Consider the following 21,039-nt stretch of genomic DNA (forward strand, 5'->3'; position numbering starts at 1 on the left):
ACATTTCCAAGCTCAAACTTGGAACATGAGTTGTATTAACCAGAAGAGAAGGAAACTGTTAAAATAAATAAGAGAAAAGACATATATAATCCTTGAGACCATATGTTTCTTATTTCATCACTGAATTTTCATCATATCTAGCATAACTCTATGTACATATTTATTAAATGAAATAAAAAGGAAAAAAGTAGAGAAATTGCGACTCTATTGTAATCTTCAATAATTTATCAACAAGAACATACTTTTTAATGTATTTAACAATTCTCTGTGTCTGAGCCAAAGTCAGTTTCTTGCACTCTCTATCTGAACTTTTACACGTTAAAGTGATATTATAGGATAATCTTCCACCCTATTAATTTGCTTTGATGAATAATCAAGTTATTGGGATCTTCTTATAAACCAAGACTTAAAACCATATGATTTATAACAGAAAGCACTGCAATGAAACAAAGGGGCTCAGACAGTTTACTTTTTCCCTTTCATCTGAGAAAAACGGTTTCGTCCCACATATATTGTGGTCATTCAAAATTTACCCTTCGCAAGTAGCAATTCAAAAGCAAAGGAAATTCTCAATAAGCGACATACACAGAGGCCTCTGTTGGGTCACATTATATTTCCATTCTTATTCTGGGCAAACCAAAGATTATATAAATGATGTCAATGTATCAATAGAATGTGTTTGTCAAGTTAGTGACAAAGGGGATTATCAAGGATATCACAATCCAACTTAGGTATTTCTTACACCTGCTAATATCTTCTAAAGCACAAGGTTTCCATTCTGATGCTAACAGAATAGTATAAGAAAAGTTACTGATGTAGTGAAGCTCTCTTTCAATGTTTAATAGTTATTGGCCTTTTCAGAACTCTACATATTAATAAGAAAATTATCCCTAATTTACAAAAAGAGATCATGACCCTCATTTCTCTGTGGATATGTCTTCATATCTTATAACTATAAATCATTTAGAAAGAGAAATACTTTGTGGTGCCTGGGTAGTTCAGTAGACTGAGCATCTGACTCTGGATTTCTGCTCAGGTCATAATCTCAGGGTTGTGGGATCAAACTGTCATCAGGTTCCACACTAAGCATGAATTCGTAGCATTAATTCACTAGCACTCTTGTAAACCAAAATACAAGAACTCAAGTTCTTCTATCTTCAGAGATGTTCGATCGCCCCAACTACAAAATGACATTGAATAGTTTCTTCCCAGATCAGAAATCTAGCATTTCTTTAAATTGATTCATGTGGGAAGAAAGTCTCAGCTTGGTTACAAAGGCATTATTCATTCACTGAATAGTTTTTATCTCTTCTATTCTTCTACTGGGCATCATGTATAAAACAGTGAACAAAAGGAAAATATACTCTGTTCTCACAAAGCTTGTATATCAGTCGAAGAAAAAAAATGAACAAACATAGCAATAAATGTTCAATTACAAATTGGAATAATTTGTATTCCATGAATACATAGTCCAAGACACTGAAAGAGTAGATAGAGTAAATGTGAAGCACCAATGGCCCCTCCAGTTATACCATATTGTTTGAGCCAAGGGACTTGCTTCTTATAGGTAGTCAGCCCAAAAATAATTTTATTAATTAAAAGCTGGCTTTCATTTGCAGTTTGAAATGTGTGATATCTGTCATTAAAGCCCAGTATTTTTTCACTCAGTGGACAAAAGCTTGGAATATGATGGACGGTGTAAAAGAAGAGAGAATTTTTTTTTACCTAAGATCAGTATTACACTATCTCAGAAAACCACAATTGCAAAGATTGCCTCCCAGTCAATGAGCATCCACAACGCAATGTTGAGTGCCTCCGTACATTTATACTTTAAAGGAAATCATAAATAGAGAAAATCATAAATTGTTCTATGGAGTAAACTGATTTCCTACAAGATTATCAGGGACATTGTCTCTGCATTCCAAGCACACAACTGGCTAGGTACATTTCTTTAAACTTTCTCATTTTGAAATCCTGCTCTAGGCAATAAATATGTGCAAGCCACAGAATTATTATTAACATAGTATTTGCTAGACTTGGGAGACTAATTATTTGAGCTGATACAGAAATGTCTATGTTCTGAGATTATTCTCAGATGAAGAATAAGAAGGAAATGGGGAAACCAAGAAAAGCTGTTGAAAACTAAATTAACACTAAGTAAAAAAAAAAAAAAATATTAAAAGGAGGCTTCCATCTTAGTATTTAAAATTTCTTAAGAAAAAAAAATTGTAGCCTGCTTCTTAGGTGTTTGATTAAAAGGTAAAAACTGGAGATGAAACAAAATCAGTATTCATAGTATCTACATTTTTACCATTATATATTAAATAAATCTTAAAGTCCACTACAAGGTAAAGCAGACTGCTTTACAGAACAGACACAACTTCACTGATTTCTCTATGCTGGATCCACTCAATGGAAGAGATGAACTGTCAACCTTCCCAATAATGGTGAATTTTTATAATTCTGCTACTGGAGATTAGTTACAACATGGACTACACAATACATAGTATTCTAAGTCACAAACCTGCCTTTTCCCTATTTCTGAGTCCATTGTTACATAAGTAAAATTCTGATTATAATTTCCCTTTCTACTCATATGAGTTTAATGTGAAAAAAGTCACTACCTTAATAATATGGCTTCTATCTCAGCCATACTTTTGTTAGCTAAACATGAAGCAGTTGATTTGAAACTGCACTGTTCTGGATGCCCCCTCAAAATCAGATGCTTTTGAAGAGAGTCTGAGACACTAAACCATGAGCCTAATCTAGGTAAGGCCACTGTGATGTGTTCCCCAAATGGCCAACCACTATTTCATTTTTCCTCTGTTTGACTTTATATCTGAAATTTCAAAGCATAAAATTCCAATTTTTCAATTGTTATGTATTTGTAAAAGTATTAGAATACTAGCAATACTCATTTAAAGGTAGTATCTGTCACACTTTGGAAATTGGAAAGCCAGAGATGCCTCAATCAGTTAATGATAATTCCAATTAAAAGTGACAATTGAGGGGCACCTGGGTGACTTCTGACTTTGGCTCAGGTCATGATCTCGTCGTTTGTGGGTTCAAGTCCCGCATCAGGCTCTGTCCTGACAGCTCAGAGCCTGGAGCCTCCTTCAGATTCTGTGTCTCCCTCTCACTCTATCCCACCCCTGCTGGCTCTCTCGCTCTCAAAAATAAATAAAAACACTTTTAAAAATGACAATTGAAGGCCACTCTAACAAATATTTGAATTTTTAATACAATTTATCGCATCTGGGCTCTCAAAAAAAAAACCTCAAAAAATTGTTTCTGAATCATGCTCACCTTCTTTCTGTATTCTTATAACCTTGGTTATGTTGGCATCACTACTTTATTGGTCAAAGGTGTTATATGTAATACAAGTGATAGGTAATTATGTTCAAAGGGAATCTTAACCTGAAGTATCAGTGACTGTACATAATACCAAGCCATATTAAAATTCGGTTTTACTATATTGTAAGATTCAATTTTCAGTGGACCATTTGACTATATTGATTATTCTTAAAAGTTCCTAACTTCTGCTTATCATCATAGTACCTACCAGATAGTTGAAAATTTAACTTTAAATGTATTAAGAGGACTAGAGTGTGAGAAATGAAGTATGTACTTCCATGAAATGTATCTCTATTTGAATGAAAAATAAATAAGTGGATTTGTACCTCTTAATCCCTTTCATCCAGTAAAAGGTATAAACTTCCAATTATAAAATAAATCACAGGGATAAAAAGTACAACATAGGAAATACAGACAATAATATTGTAATAATTTTGTACGGTGACAGATGGTAACTACACTTACTGTGGTGAGCATATCATAATGTATATAATTGTTGAATCACTATGTTGTACAATTGAAACTACTATGAGGGGTATTTTTTCCCTTCATTTATCTCGGTGGTCATTAAGTAATGATTAAAACTTTTATCAATAAAACAAAATGCAATGGCATGATCTCAGTATTAGCTTCTGCCTTAAACTTTGGAGACAGATATGAAATAAGTCATTTTCTCTGAAATTTACAGGTCAGTTGGTGAATCTTCTCATGATTAGTCTTTAAATAATCATTAAAATTTAAAAAATGGTCAGATCTCTAAAGCTCTATGACTTGGAACCGGTAATGCAATTATTTAATCACAGAAAGCTCCTGTAGACCAGAGATTAACCCACAAATCCCTAAAAGGTTTCCAAAATGTATATTTCCCAGAGCTAAAGAGAAAATGTTTCATGGCATAGCAGATGACTGTAGAAGGTCCCAACCACCCAATTAATTAACATATTTCAAGCTATTAGTGCAAACTTAAAATTTAACCTTTTCCAAACAGGTGATACTGGTTACAATGGCATGCTGCTTAACTTTTGCTTTTACTTTAACAATCCTGCTCAAATACTTTAATAAATCCTTACATATTTTGAAATAATCTCTGTGAAATAAATCCATATCTATCCAACAAAAGTACATTTAAATTTAAAGAATAATAAAGTGAACTAAAATGTGTTTTCTATTTTGAATTCGATTTTGAAAGGTAGCAAATTTTACTATCAACATTGTGACTGTAATACAATATTGTTACTGAATAAAAGGATGACTTCTAATTGGTTTTAAGTACAGAAAAAGAACATGTACTTTAACATATTTCATAATCTCCACATAAAAGCACTTTATTCTTCCTTTAGCCATTGTGAAAAACAATCTCCCAGTATTGGTGTGTCATCAAATGTTCTGAACATCTGAGGACTCAAGAGGAAATGGACTGAAATTGCAAAATTAAAAATCGAATTATACATATAACTGCAAGTCAGGGACCATATTTGAAAAAGAAATTACTCTGTGTTTCAAACTCCATTTGCCAATTCCCCTTAAAAGGAAGCTAGGTAAAGCAAAATCACTCAGGTGAAAATTATGTAATGAAAATAAATATGAATTCAATTTTTCTGTTTATATCTTTGAGAAAATAACAGCACTGAATATCAATCAACAAATAAAAAACAACAAAACTATAAACACCTAAATATAAGCACAGTACTATGCTAAGTAGAAGAAGCACTTTTATGTGGCTGAAAAATAGTTGTTCAATTCTATAAACATGGGAGTCTGATAAACATCTGTTAAATACCAGTCTACCTCTTAGCAAGAATATAACCTTGGAAATGTTACTAATCCCCTTCTTCTTCATTACTTCATCTATAAAACAGAAATATGAATATCTACTTCAAAGAGTTGGTGACTGGATTAACTGAAATAAAATACAAAACAGTGTCCAGCACTGAACCATCACTCAATGATTGTTATATCTTCTTCCCTAACCAATACACTGAATTGGATATATAAGACCAAAAAATTAAGATACTTAATAATCAGTATTTTAAATATATGTAAGAAAAAAATAATTAGAAATGAAATGAATTGTATTAGAACCTAACAACATCATCCTGAACCACATCAGGAGTCAACGAAGAATAGCTGGGAAGCCAAATCCTTCCCACTACTTCTTATTTTACAACCTGTGAACTCAGATGGATTTTATATTTTTAAATAGCTGGAAATAAATCCATAGAAGAAGAATATTTCACGGCATGTGAAAATTTTATGGAAAGCAAATTTCAATGTCCATAAATAAAGCTTTATTCAAGCTCAAACATGTTTATTCATCTACATACTGTCTATGGATGCTTTTAAATTACAACAGCAGAGTTAGATAGTTGTAGAAGACACATTATAGCCTCCAGGGCTTAAAATAATTGCTATCTGATGCTTTACATAGGAAAAATTTGCTGATCTCTGCTCTAGTGAGGAAGATAGACTATCTTCTGTAAAGACCTATTTTGTTACATTTTCACGGCACTTTAAGAGACTCACATTTTGGTTACAGAGGATTTATTTTAATTGTCTGATAATACACTCTCAAATAATCCATCTTATGAGATGAAATGATGTTATGAAACTAATAATAATGTTTATTGATTGGGGGTGCAGATGAAAACTAGCCTGAGGACAAGATTTGGAGAAAGACTTTTCACTACATTCTTATACCATTATTGATTACTAATATATGTAAATATGCTACCTATTCAAATATTAAAGAAATATGTTTATTTTTAAAGATGAGGTCATTCAATGCTTTAAGCAAATCATTTCCTCTGTTCAACTGAAAAAAATATGTGAATAATTTAATTTACAAAAGGAAGAAATATAAAAGAACATTCATAATTTTAAAATCATGAGTTAAACAGTTTAAGTCATTTAACTGAGCTAAAATCTGCCTAACTCATTAAGAGAACACAATTTCTAAAGTGAACTTTCTGTTTAATCAGAATTTCTTAATTACTTTCTATGTATTGACCCAAATATGCATTACTCTCCCACAGACAAAGCCACAAAATGACATCAAGTCTTTTCAAGACAAGAAAGTGGAGGAACCTGATGGCATTTATGAATATAAAACTTCAGAAATCACTGATTGCAGTAAACACTTAGACATTTTTATAGAACTCTGATTTGCCAAATGAGAAGGACTAGATAAAGGAGCTGGAGCTATATTATCAGTCCAGGATATCTGAAGTAGTTAGAGGGAACCAATCCCAGGACAACTCTACAATACTCTCTTCTTATATGATTTCCTTTCTGAGTTCACCAACCTGTTCCAAGAAACAAGAGGCCAGAACAAGTAACTCACTGGAAAAAGAATATTGAACACTTCCATGGAACTTACAGGTTGGGAGGTATTTTTAAGTCTATTTCATTCCCTCAACCATTCAATAAAAACATAAAAATTTATTCAGTGCCCACTATGGATAAAATGCCAAGGGTGGCACTGGAGAAGCAGCAATGAACAAAAAAAAAGGCATGATCTTCCTCACAAGGACAATTAAGCAAGAGGTTCTGTTACAGGATGATGAGGCACTGCCAGTACAGGTGTTAAGAAACAGAAGTGAAGAAAACATGAGGAAGGGGGATTTGACCTGTTCCAGAATTCAACAATGCTCACTTTGGCAGCACATACACTAAAAGTGAGACAATACAGAGAAGAGCTGCATGGCCCCTGTGGAAGAATGAAAGAGGTCAGTAAAGCTTTCACTGAGAAAAATAATGAAGGAACAGAGATCTGAAGGGTAAGAGCCACCTAGAGAAAAAGTTAGTGGAACATCAAGAAGCAGAAAATGTTCAAGGCAAAGTGAAAAACAAACATACTTTGAGATATTTTACATGAAGCTATAAATAGATAATGTAATTATTTAGCAAATATGAAGGCAAAACACTAATTTTAAATATAGTTGTAGTGGTCTTGAAAACTGTTGACTTCCAATTCTTCAAGGGAATTCACTAGACTCAAGCTACATACATAAGAAATTTAGCTCATGATTTAATTTGTAGCTTCCAAACAATTATATTTGATATGTAGATAATTACCCATCTGTCTCTTGGCAATATCTTAGAGAATTAACATTTTAACATACTGCAATTGTAAGGATTCTAAAATCAGAAGACTAAAGTTTAATCCCAGTAAAAGGCCTTGTACCTCTCATGAGGTATTAGCAATAGGAAGCCTCTTCCAGTATAACCGCAAAACTATAAATTTTATCAGGCTGAATAGCAAAAGTCAAAAATCACATTTACTACCATCTTAATACCTTCAAAGAAAAATCTGTGAAGGTAGAAATATAAAAAGAAAATATTGGGAGGTAAAAGGAGTTCAAATATCAAACTTAATTTTTAAAAATGTACAATATTATCTCTGACTTGTAATTTATCTTTGAAGAATCATCCCATGTTGTTAAAATGGACATCTGCTAAAATTTTCTGGATGGTTCCTACTGAATGAAGTTGGTGACATTTCATAATGTAAAAATCAGACTTGTTACATGAGTATCAGAATGGACAAAATAATAAGATTTCATCACCAAATGCTGGGACAGTGTGGAAAACTGAATTACTCATACATTGCTGATGGGAAAGTTTGGCTATTTCTTTAAAAACTAAACATGCAACTACTATATAACCCAACAATTGCACTCTTAGGCATTAATGTCAGAGAAATAAAAATTTGTTTACACAAAAACCTGCACACAAATAAATGTTCATTGCAGACAATCTGTAACAACTCAAAGCTGGAAACAACCCAGATGACTTTAATGGGTGAATGGTTGAATACATTGTGATACATCTATACCATGGAACACTACTCTGGAGTAAAAGGACTATTCATACATGGAACACCACACATGAATCTCTAAAACAACCTAAATGTCCAAGAAAGGTCACTGTCTTGAAAAGTTACAGTATGCCCACACAAGAGATCACATTGATAATTTTTAAAAAGGGAGAAACTGAAGCCCTGTTATGGAACTATCCCCAAGACTTCTTATAAGGTGAGGGGTGCCTGGGTGGCTCAGTGGGTTAAGCTTCCGACTTCAGCTCAGGTTATGATCTCATAGCTCATGAGTACAAGCCCCAAGTAGGGCTCTGTGCTGACAGCTCACAGCCTGAAGCCTGCTTAGATTCTGTGTCTCCCTCTTTCTCTGCCCCTCTCCTGCTCATGCTCTGTCTCTCAAAAATAAATAAACATTTAAAAGTATTTTAAAAAATTTTTAAAGCATAAGACTCAATTTTAGCTCAGGTCATGATCTTGCAACTTATGAGTTTGAGCCCCACATTGGGATCTGTGCTGACAGTGCCGAGCCTGCTTTGGATTCTCTCTCTCTCTCTCCTTCTCGCTCTCTGTCTTCCCCACTCTCTCACTCAAAATAAACTTAAAAGAAAGAAATAAAGTGAAAGGAGAAATGGGCTATACAGACTATATAGTCACTATCATTTATATAAATATAAAATATACATACATCCACATATTTCCTTCCAAGCTTATAGAATGTTTCGTGAAGCATATACCAGAAACAAGACAAGCTAAACCAATTGCCTTTGGAAAGGCAAACAGGGTGGAGGCAGAGACATGAGGCAATTTTCACTCAATTCCTTCTGTTCCCATTAGTTGAAACCATGTAACTATATTACCTATTTTAAAAAATATGTTTTTTAAATAAAACATATAGGTATTTCAGCTTTTAATAACTCTCTTCCAAAAGTAACAGAAAGGTTTTAATGTACATGTGGTTCCAATTAGAAAGGTGAAAAGGGTAACGTGAGAAATTTTAGGTTTCAAAGTTGGAAATAAATTTGCGTAATATGCCTCCGGTCTGGAAGAGAATTGCTGGGTGTCAGAAATACTCCAGTGGTTTGAGCATTTTCTTTGATATGATTCCATATTCTCACTGAGCAGGCTTTTCATCCTAATTTGTTTTCAGACAGAGTTCACTGGAAAAAGAAAGCCCTGAGTAGCATTAAGGCACATTGGCAGGCTTGGCACTTTTCCTGTCTCATTATACATGATCAAATTTGTTTTGTAATACAAATAATGTCTCCTGTGAGACTAAGCAGTGTGACTTTTCTCAGGATGTGAACAGTTGAGAAAAAACTTTGGAATAATAACTGACTTCACAAAAATAAGAATATTGGGTTTACAACTAGTTTATGAAATGTTTTTCTGGCCTGGAAAAGACGGAAAAAAATAATTCTCATTCTTAGCAAGTAATTCTTTAAAAATAAGACCAGTGGACTTCAGAAGTCAGCAGGTTTGGAAAACAGAATTTGGTTCAAATGTGTTTATACTTTATCCATGCATGCAAAAAGCTACCAACAGAAATTACAACTCCTTTGAATTATGAAAGGTTTCCCACAGCCTTAATCCCAAAATCAACCATTAAAAAAGTATCCAAGTTTAGATTTTTACTACTGCAAGAAGTTTTTGGAAATGAAAAAAGACCTTGGGAAGTTAAGCAGGATATAACTATGCAGTGACTACAAATTTTAAAAGACAACTAGAAAAGAATAAAACCACCTCTACCCACTAAACTCCAATTTTCACCACCACCATGAAATGAACCACCTGAGTTGAGAAGAGGGAACACCATCAACAGGAATACAGACACAGCACAAAGGAGAGTGAGCAAGGTCATGACCTGAGGGAAACAGGGTCAAGTTAGAGAGATTGCTAAGCCTCCACAACAATACTAAATGATGGGTGACCAAAGAGAAACCTGGAAGTAAGACTGCACTCCCCTTGGCCTTTTTTATGACTTTATTGTGATATAATTCATATAGCATAAAATTTATCTATTTAAAGTATACAATTCAATGGTTTTTAGTATATTCACAGAGTTGTGCAAACCTATTTTTAGAATATTTTCAGTCTCCCCCAAAACATGCTGTATGTATGCATCCACCCCCAAAACACCCTGTACTCGTGCATCCATTAGTAGTGGCTCTCCATCCCGTCTGACCCCTAGCCCTTGGCAACCACTAAACAAGTTTGTGTTTTTATAGATATGCCTATTCTGAATATTTCATATGAATAGAATAATACAATATGCAGTATTTTGTGACTGACTCTTTTCACTTAGCATAATGTTTTCAAGGTTCATCCATGTTGTAGCTTGTACCAGTACTTAATACCTTTTAATTGCTGAATAATATTCCTTTGTATGGATATATCACATTTCATTTACCCATTCATCCATTGATGGGTATATTATTTGTTTCTATTTGAGGGCTATTATGAATAATGCTACCATAAACACCATGTACAAGTTTTTGCATGAACATATGTTCTCATTTCTCTTGAGGATATACCAAGGAGGGGAATTGCTGGGTCATACAGTAAATCTGTATCTAACCTTTGGAGAAATGAAACTACCAGACTGTTTTCCAAAGCAGCTGTACCATTTATTTGACAGGCTCACTGGAAACATACAACTGGTTCTAACTTCTCAACATCCTCACCAACACTTATTATCTGTCTTTTTCAGCATAACCATGTGAGTAGGTGTCAAGTAAGTTCTCATTTTTGTTTTGATGTGCATTTCCCTGACAGCTAATGATGCTGAGCTTCTTTCGGGGGGGGGGGGGGCAGTAATGGTTACTGGCGATTTACACATCTCCTGTAGAGAAATATCTATTCAAATCCTTTGCCCATTTTTCCCCCACTGGGTTATCTGTCTTTTGATAATTGAGTTGTAATAGTTGTGAAGATATTTCAGATACAGATATCTAAACCTTCTGATATATGATTTCAAATGTTTTCTTCCATTCTGTGGAGTATTCTTTCACATTATTGATGATACCTTTTGAAGCACAAAAATTTTTAATTTTGATGAAGTAAATTTATTGTTTCCCCTTGCCATGTGTACTAATGGTATCAGAGCATTTGTCTTCATCAGAGAGGAAACTTCCAAGAGAGGAGCACTACAAGCTACATGTCATCTTTGGGGCATATGGACCTTCTAGGGATGCAGCCAACAATTGACAGTTATATGATTAACAGATGGACACCTTCCTAGAACTGTGGGTGTTTTCCAAGTCACCTCTGCCCTGTGGCCACAGCCCAAAACACTTATTAATCTATGAAAAAGGACACTGGTTCTAATTCCCAAAGGGCAATGATAGTACAGAAGGCAAAACCCCCACCTCAACTCTAGTGAATGATTATCTCACTTATTACAAAATCCGTGTTACTGTTACTACTGGGTTGAAACAGAAGGAAAACAAAGAACTCTAAGGACACAGATAGACTTCCTTTAAGAAAGAACAAGTAAAATGAGTAAGCAAAAAAAATTAAAATTATTAAAGAAAACTGTACTAAAGAAAACTCCAATCTGCAGCAACTTATGGCACAGCATGCATAACAAAAATTGACAACAGGTAAGACATATTCTAGTAAAGTTACTAACCTTTATAGAACAAGTTTTACATATATTCAGTAAATTACAAGGAGGATAGGTGAATTTGAGTAATCTGATATTTCTTCAAGGAAATAATATCTGAAAACACAGTAATATCTACAGTATTAAACAACAAAAGAATTATATGTCCAAGCAATTAGGCCTTTCAATTAAAAAGACACACTTTCTAAAATAAATAAATAAATAAATAAATAAATAAATAAATAAATAAAAAGGGGCGCCTGGGTGGCTTAGTCGGTTAAGCGTCCGACTTCCGCTTAGGTCATGATCTCGCGGTTCGTGGGTTCGAGCCCCGCGTCGGGCTCTGTGCTGACTGCCAGCTCAGAGCCTGGAGCCTGTTTCAGTCTGTGACTCCCTCTCTCTCTGACCCTCCCCTGCTCACGCTGTCTCTCTCTCTCTCCTAGAAATAAATTAAAAAAAAAAAAAAAACATTAAAAAGACAAACTTTCTCAAGCATGCAAAAAGTTAAAGAAAACAATACTCATTAGACTTTCCTGGGGATAGGCTACAAATCTTTAATGAAATTGTTTCATTTGAAGGACAAATAAAAATTAAAACCCAGGATGGGAGATGCTATAAGTACTACTGATAAGTATAACTCTAAATAAAAAAATAAGCTCTAATTATTAAAATTATGATTGTAAGATGAAATGTGAATATTAGAAACCTTGCCATTATAAAAAACAAAACTGTCTTGAAAAAACAGAATTGGGAGGTGGAAGTGTGAGGCAGTGCAATGATATTTACTTCCCCATCCTTCATTTGACAGATAACAGATGTCTGAATTTGAAACACATCCATTCCAGGATGTCATTACATTTATAAGACTTTTAAAATCTAATATATCTTCTTGTAAAAAAAAAAATTGCTACAGGTTCAGCAATACCTTGAATTTCATTAAAATTCTTTGTCTCTGAATAATTCTGAATAATTCTGAATTCAGAAAAATTAACTTAATATCTTTCATTTTTAAAATGTTTTACATATAGCATTTCATTTCAGTAAAATCCTGTCCCATCCATCTACCCATCTCCCTATCTATAGCTACCTCTATATCTGTACACAGATGTCATTATTATAACATATAACATTATATGTTATTTCTGAATGGTTAAGTTTCCTTATTCACATTTCCTTATTTGTATTTTTGTATCTTAAACAGACATATATAATTTGTGCAAAAATAATACAGCTATCTTCTAAAACATTTTTATAAAAAAATCATCATTTCATAAAGTAACAGATCAGAAGTACTCCAGTATGGTAGAGACAAGACAAAAGCATTTTAAGATAGTGGTTCTCAAATTTTAGAACAAATACAAATCAGCTAGGAATCTTCTAAAATGCAGTTTCTTCCTCTGTTGGTCTGGAGTTGGTCCAGGGTCTGCACTTCTAATAAGTGCCCAGGGTCACACACTGGTCACACATGTTGAGTAATAGGTTTGAAGGAATTTCACAGAGCTGCTCTTTAAAAAAGCAGAACATTTACAAGTCATGAAAATGAGGATATGAGGAGAATTAGAGAAAACAATAGAAATGAATAAATAAAATAGTTAAAACCTATACTTTGTCTTGCCCTTCTATCCTGAGTCACCTAGGGAAGATTTGTTTTTACAATTTTGGGAAATATTCTTTTAGATGTTATGCTAGGATAAAGCAAAATTTATGTATTCAGTTTTCAATGAAATTTTGGAAGTTCCTTTCTTCCATTTTTGTCTACTGTGACTCCATTTTTTTACACACTAACTCTAAGTACTGCCAAGTGAACAACCTTACGGGAAATTTCAGAGGAGAAAAGTAGCAGAATGATGTTGTAGGTAACAGACCCCCGCACTAGACAGTGAGAACAATTTAAGGAATAAAACCTATAAAAGTTCTGTAAATGCTACTTCGTGATATGAAGTATCAAATCGCAAACACCAAATGTTTCATCTCTAGTCACTTATAACTTGAATTTAATCCTAAATCACTGGTAATATGTAAAAATTTTGGAGTAATGTTTCTCAACTAACATCAGAATCTATTGGAAAGTTTGTTAAAAACGGGCATGAAAGGGTTCTGAGGGCCAGGTTCCAAATGTGGATTTTCAACAATTAACATACATTAAAGTTTGAAAAACATGTAAGTCTGTTATATAGATACATTCAAGTATTTACTTTTTTTAAGTTTTTATTTAAATTCCATTTAGTTAACATAAAGTGTAATATTAGTTTCAGGTGTACAATATAGCGATTCAACAATTTTATACAACACTCAGTGTTCATAATGACAAGTCCACTTCTTAATCCCCATCCCATCACCTATTTCACCCATCCCCCCCACCCATTTCCCCTCTGGTAACCCTCACTTTCTTCTTTAGTTAAGTCTGTTTCTTGGTTTGCCTCCTCTTCTTTTTTTCCCTTAGTTCATTTGTTTTGTTTCTTAAATTTGACATATGAGTGAAATCATATGGTATTTGTCTTTGACTTGTTTCACTTAGCATAATACTCTCTAGCTCCACCCACATTATGGCATTCTTTTTTATGGCTGTAATATTCCACTGTATATATGTATATATATACATATATATATATATATATATATATAATCTCACATCTTCTTTATCCATTCATCAGTTGATGGACATTTGGGCTTTTTCCATAATTTGGCTATTGTAGATACTGCTTGTATAAACAGGGTGCATGTAACTCTTTGAGTTAGTATTTTTGTATTCTTTGGGGAAATACCTAGTAGTGCAATTGCTGGATAGGAAACTTGAAACCATAAAAATCCTATGGGAGAACACATGCAGTAACCTCTTTGACATAAGTCATAACAACTTCTTTTTCTATATGTCTCCTGAAGCAAAAGAAAAAGAAAGCAAAAATAAACTATTGAGACTTCATGAAAACAAAAAGCTTCTGGACAGTTAAGGAAACATTCAAGAAAACTAAAAGGCAAACTATGAAATGAGAGAAGATATTTGCAAATGACATATCTGATAAAAGGTTAGTATCCAAAATATATAAAAAACGTATAAAACTCAACACCCAAAAATCGAATAATCCAATTAAAACATGGCAGAAGACAAGAATAGACATTTTTCCAAAGAAGATAACCAGATGGCAAACAGACATATAAAAAGATGTTCAACATCACTGATCATCAGGGAAATCCAAATCAAAACTACGATGAGATATCACCTCACACCTGTGAGAACAGTTAAAATCAACAACACAAGAAACAAGAGGTGTTGGTGAGGATGTGGGAAAAGAGAACTCTCTTGACCTGTGTGTGGCAATACGAACTGGTGCAGCCACTCTGGAAAACAGGATGGAGGTTCCTCAAAAAGTCAAGTATTTATTTCTTATTGCTAGCTGAAAGCGGAATTTAACTGAATAGGACCTGAGTATTTTAATAGAGGCTAAGCTAAACAACAAGTTATAAAAAACCCAATAAATCTTGGTAAGAAGGAGAGTTTAGTAGGAAATCTCATGGCCATGAGGACTGAATGTCTTAAGCAGGAAGAGGTTTAGGTACAGTGTCAACAAAGTGAAGGTAAGAAGACCCCAAAACAGACCTCATGTGTTTACAAATGTTCAAAGACACCCATTCCTTTCTCATTTCAGACAAACTAAAGGTAGAATGGCCTTGAATTCAGCTTTGTGGGTTTAAAAAGAGAATGAGAAGGAGCAAAGGTAAATGGCTGTGTGTATCCAGGATTGTAAAGATGTAAATGAAACCCAGGTCTCACAGTTCTTTTAGGTATCACTTGATTTTTCTCAGAAGCCTGCTTTCTCAATACATGACAGGAGAAACTGTACAAATATCATTTACTATTTCTAATACATGTTCTCTATAAGTTCAAATCTTGCTTCGGTGTTGAGAAGAATATTCATCTAGATATATAAAACAATATATATGTTACTTCTAATGCTATGGTTCAAAAATAGCAAACCAGAAGATAACAAAAGTATGGTGACATGATAGGTATAATAATAATATTCTTGCTGCTGTTGTGTGAATATCTGTATCCCTATCCGTTTTCTTAACTGTCTTCCTTGAAAACTATAACTTTATAACTCTAAGGACTAGGCAAAATAATCACAACACCAATTATGAAATACACTACAACCACACTTTTTTTTTTCCGAGAAGCCCCACATCAGGATGAGTTTACATCAATTTATTGAATTTCTTTTTTTATGTTTATTTATTTTTGAGAGAAAGAGAGCACAAGGGGGAGAGGGGCAGAGAGAGAGAGGGAGACAGAGGATACGAAGTGAGCTCTAGGCTGACAGCAGAGAGCCCGAAATGAGGCTCCAACTCATGAACACTGAGATCACGACCTGAGCCAAAGTCGGATGGTTAACCAACTGAGCCACCCAGGTGCCCCTGTTGCTGAATTTCTAATACGTTTTTAGGCTATAACTGGATAGTCAGTTAAAAAAATTTTGAGACCTTAGCATTTTTTGGGTGTTCAATAGAAATCAACAGCTTGTCTCAAATTCAATCCCACTCCCATATGCTTATTATCAGCTTAAAGGGAAAAAGCACTGCTCAAATAGACTAAATTTCAAAATGTATGCACTTTCTCAGTAGGAGTGAGAGAAAAAAATTAAGCTCAAAGATGCTGGCAAAATCATTTAGAAAATCAAACATTTGGATTGTCTAGATTCCTCTTAAGTGTTTTACTTCAAGTACCATGTGTAAGAAAAAACACAGAATGAAGACTGGTTATTTTAAATGTGGCACATTCTGTGATCACTGTCATAAAAAAGATGGATTTTTATACTGCACATAAATAATTTGTTATATACACTATTTTAATAAACAGATTATCAAAATCAAAATAACTTCAGCCTTGCAGTATTTAAGTCATGCCTTGTGTTAACATATATAAAACCATTTAAGATTTTAAATGTGCTAAAACTAATATAATACTGTGGGTTAACTACACTGGTATTAAGATTAAAAACTTAATTAAAAAGACTTTAAATGTAGACCACACTTTCATTTTATCCATGTACACAGGCTTAAAAATAGGCACAAGATCACCGTTACAGGTTCTAAAATAAGTCAGCCAGCAAACACCAAAAAACCAAACATGTTCTGTTTCTCACTTCTATTCCCCTGTTTGCTTAGTTATCATGGGAACCTCTGTTTCCATTCTACAAACCAAAGGCTGTGGGGGCAGTAAAAGGAAAAAAAAAGCCATGGTGAAAAGAAAAAAGCCATGGTAAAAAGATCAGCTAGACCTCATGGAAAATTTGAATGCAACATGGGAAAGATTACGTTCCTAATGATGTTATTTTTCTTTCAAAATACAAGAAACTCTTCACATTCATGTGTTTATGATTCATGATCAGATATTTGCAGAAGTTGTGCCATACCACGTTCTCTCTGTTCACAGTGCATGTTTTTACAGCACTGCCTCCAGGGGAGTCACTAAAGAAACTGAACTGGCACAGTTTGGCCTCCAGGAGACAAGTAAAACTCAGGCTTGTTTTTGCCTCTTCTACACCTGACTACTTAGGGATGGATGAGGATTAACTCATGCTTAAATACCCTCTGAGATCATGAGATCTATCTTAAGTCCATAACTTCTGTTAAATTATTTTCATCAGATTATAATGCAAAAGCACTGAGCAATAAGAGCTGTTTTTGTTCCAGTTTGAGGAACAAAACAGAAATTTGATATTTGAAATTGTATACAGAGTACAGCTAGAGGGAATAGAAGAGCCAGTGTGTGGCAGGTAGATGTGGGGATTTTCGGGTGCTGAAGATGGAAGGATTGTTTTTAAAAGGAGAGGGAGTCTCAAGTGGAGAGTGGGGTTTATAAAAGTAAATGTTGAGGTGTCTTGGTAGCTCAGTTGGTTAAGTGTCCAACTTTGGCTCAGGTCACGATCTCACAGTTCATAGGTTCAAGCCCCACCTCAGGGTCTGTGCCAGTGGCTCAGAGCCTGGAGCCTGCTTCCTATTTTGTGTCCCCGTCTTTCTCTGCCCCTCCCCCACTCTCTCTCGTGCTCCTCTCTCACTCTCTCTCACTCACTCACTCACTCTCTCTCTCAAAAATTAATAAACATTTTTTAAAAATTAAAAAATAAAGTAATAAATCTTGACTACTTTGTTACTTCATTTAGATGGTGGTGAGCAGTTTTTTATGAAAGGACATATAAAGTAGGATCATATAAAATTAAAATGTGAATGTTCCTTAAAATCTACTTTCTTCTGTTCCTTTGAGGGTACCTTCTATATCATCTAGAGAAGACAAATGCCCAGCCCTTGCAGTCAGTGCTAATGATAGGGAACCCACTTCATTAGGATGAAGTAGATCCTAAGTGTGCGACAGCTCTTCTATGTATTCTCCTGTAGCTTCTTGCTGTCTCTGAATCATGACAAAATAAGCTTCCTTTCCCAATTACATTCATTTTTCTTAAATGTTTATTTATTTATTTTGAGAGAGAGAGGGAGAGAGGGAGAGAGAGACAGAGTGAGCAAGCTGGGGTGGGAGGGAGCAGAGAATGAAAGGAAGAGAGAATCATACTGCAGACACTGATGTTGGGTTCAATCTCAGGAACCATGAAATCATGATCTGAGCCAAAATCAAGAGTCAGTCACTCAACCAACTGAGCCACACAGGGGGCCCCCAGTTACATTCATTTATAAAACATTCACTGTGGGATATATTTAGTGCTAGGTAGAAAGGCTACCATATCAACTTCAGTAAGCAAAGTGGTCACTTCCCCAATGAGCTAGGGTATCTTTGGGGATTTGAACAGATTTCTCTCATACTTTCCATCCTGACATTTTCCCTTCTATGATAGGAGAACAATTTCACTTTTCTATCTCTCCCTGGTTGGTGTCCTTTTTAAATCTTGCATCTATACTGAACCACAACATGTGAGACATATTTTGAGAAGTTCACAATGTACTAAGAATATAGGCATGATACTAAAAGTAATGGGATTTTGTTATATGTCAGAAATATTTATAAATACAATGAACCTCAAACTCTTGACAATTCTGCTGTTCTTCCTATTCTTGTCTATCAGGTCATCACAGTAGTTACCTATGCAATCCCAATCCCTATCACAGACTCAAGTAAGTTTTAAAAAAAAGATAGAGAGAAGAAATAGTTTTATGCCAATGGAAAACAGAGACCATATTCTGATTCTAAGATGACATTCCCTAATTCTCTCAATAGCTGTGTTCATCCTTACATTGTATTTGTTTTTAAAAGGAATTACTGATTGTTTTATTATTAAAATCATGAGGTTTTCTTTTTCATTTTTCAGATGTCTCCACAACAGTTCATGAAGAACTAAACCATTCCTGTTTTAGAAAGGCAACAATGGCATAAAATCTCTTTTTTTCATAATTCCTATAGTATTTGCATGTATCATAATTTTGAGTAAGAACTAAACAAAAAATTAGCAAATATCATCCTATCCCATCTCTGGGGGAATATAATGATGCCGACAAACATTCCCACTAACTGTATCACCTGTAGTAAGCAGCATGGTGTTATATTAAGAGTCAAGATGGACTTTTTCATGGCCCCTGTGGATAGTCTCCTCTTACAAATTTTATGACTCGGCATGATCTCTGTGTAAAAAAACAAAAACAAAAAAAGAAAACAAGACAAAGAAAAAATAAAAATGGCAGGCTCATAAGAAAAATGACCAACTGGTCCAGCATGCACAGAGAACTTATTAATTAACAGCAAACTAATTCAATTTTGCTTACCACAATTAGCCCCCTCTAATATCAAAATGATGAGAAGTATACAAAAAGAAAAAAAAAGGAAAGAAAATTATAAGATCACTAAAAAGGGGAGGTAAAAAAATCACATTTTTGAAGCCTTATTTGTGAATAAGGGCAGGGAATTTATTTGATGAAGTGGGTTAATAAATCAGTTTTCCAGCTATCTACATTCTTTTAAATGAAAACATATATTGACTATTTGAAGATGCATCTTTTGTTCTCAAAGAAATAAAATTTCTTTATCAAAAAATATCCCTTAGAATTATTCAAAAACAGCAAGGTAATTTAATTACTGTGATGTGGTGAGATGTGAGAGGTCGCACATCCTGACAGGGAAGCTTTATAATATTTTATCTCACTCTTGTCACCAAAATGTTACAAATCAGCATCCTGGCAAAGTGGGTGATGTCTAATACTTTCCAAAAAGCATTCTTTCACTCCAAGCTGCTTTTATAATACAGTGGATGATTGATTTTTCTTTCTAATTAGAAAATAACTATGAGATCATGGAACCAAGAAAGTTCTTCAGTGGCCACAGTCCCACATCCTATCCACCACTGAAGAAATTATAAATGCAATTCCCATGCCATACGAAGAAGTAAAAATCATATATGCCAAATCTATTAAAATCTACCTCATGTTATCAGTTAACAAAGGGATATTATATCTGATCTATAATTGTGTAGTAATTTTTAAATTTGCCTTAACTTCTGTGGGGTTTTTTTCTTTTGTTTTGTTTTGGCCTGCAGCCTTTGTAGGAAAATGAGAGAAAAAATATTTCTAAAACCAGTGTAACAAGCCAAGTAATGTGTGTAACTTACCAGAATCTCTAATGTCTTTGGGGACTTGGTCAATGATTTGCCAGGAAAACAGAACCAAAAACAAATAAGCTGTGAACTAATGGTTAGAAGACAAAATGCTCAGTTAAATGAGCTCACTTTCTTTCACATTTGCCTTTTTTCCCAAATATTTTTCTGATGGTTTTCTATTTTCTATTTCTATCCTTTTTTACACAGTATAAATGCATTTTCTTTCAGACATGAAACTTATTTTTAATTATCTTATGAAAATACGGTGAAGTTGAAAAATATATACTGAATCAAATGTGCCAGTGCTTTAATATTTTTACTATGTAGAAACTATTTGTTATAAATCTCTAATTCCAACACAGGTTTATATACAGTTCAATGAAAAAGTAACAAAACATTATGATTGTTCATAAATCAAGCAGTATCTTGAAAGGCACATTGATTTGAAATACAAATGAAGTACACATAAACAAAAAATAAGTGGTGCTCCTGCATGGCTCAGTCAGTTAAGCGTCTGACTCTTGACTTCTGCTCAGGTCATGATCTCTCCCACTTCATGAGTTTGATTCCCTCACTGGACTCTGTGCTGACAGTGCAGAACTTGCTTGGAATTCTCTCTCTCTTTCTCTCTGTCCCTCCTCCGCTTGCTCTCCTTCTCTCTCTCTCTCTCAAAA

The 21,039-nt window shown here is 34.1% G+C and overlaps 1 protein-coding gene and 1 pseudogene across 3 annotated transcripts in view; one reads left to right on the forward strand and one right to left on the reverse strand.

The window, feature by feature from the left end:
* The window catches only part of KCNT2 (potassium sodium-activated channel subfamily T member 2), a 355,813-nt gene that overhangs the window by 284,880 nt on the left and 49,894 nt on the right, over positions 1–21,039 (reverse strand). The window lies entirely within an intron of this gene.
* LOC120220378 lies at positions 6,999–7,094 on the forward strand (annotated as a pseudogene).

This window comes from Hyaena hyaena, unplaced genomic scaffold (assembly GCF_003009895.1).
Source record: "Hyaena hyaena isolate Hyena2069 unplaced genomic scaffold, ASM300989v1 scaffold_692, whole genome shotgun sequence".
NCBI lineage: Eukaryota > Metazoa > Chordata > Mammalia > Carnivora > Hyaenidae > Hyaena > Hyaena hyaena.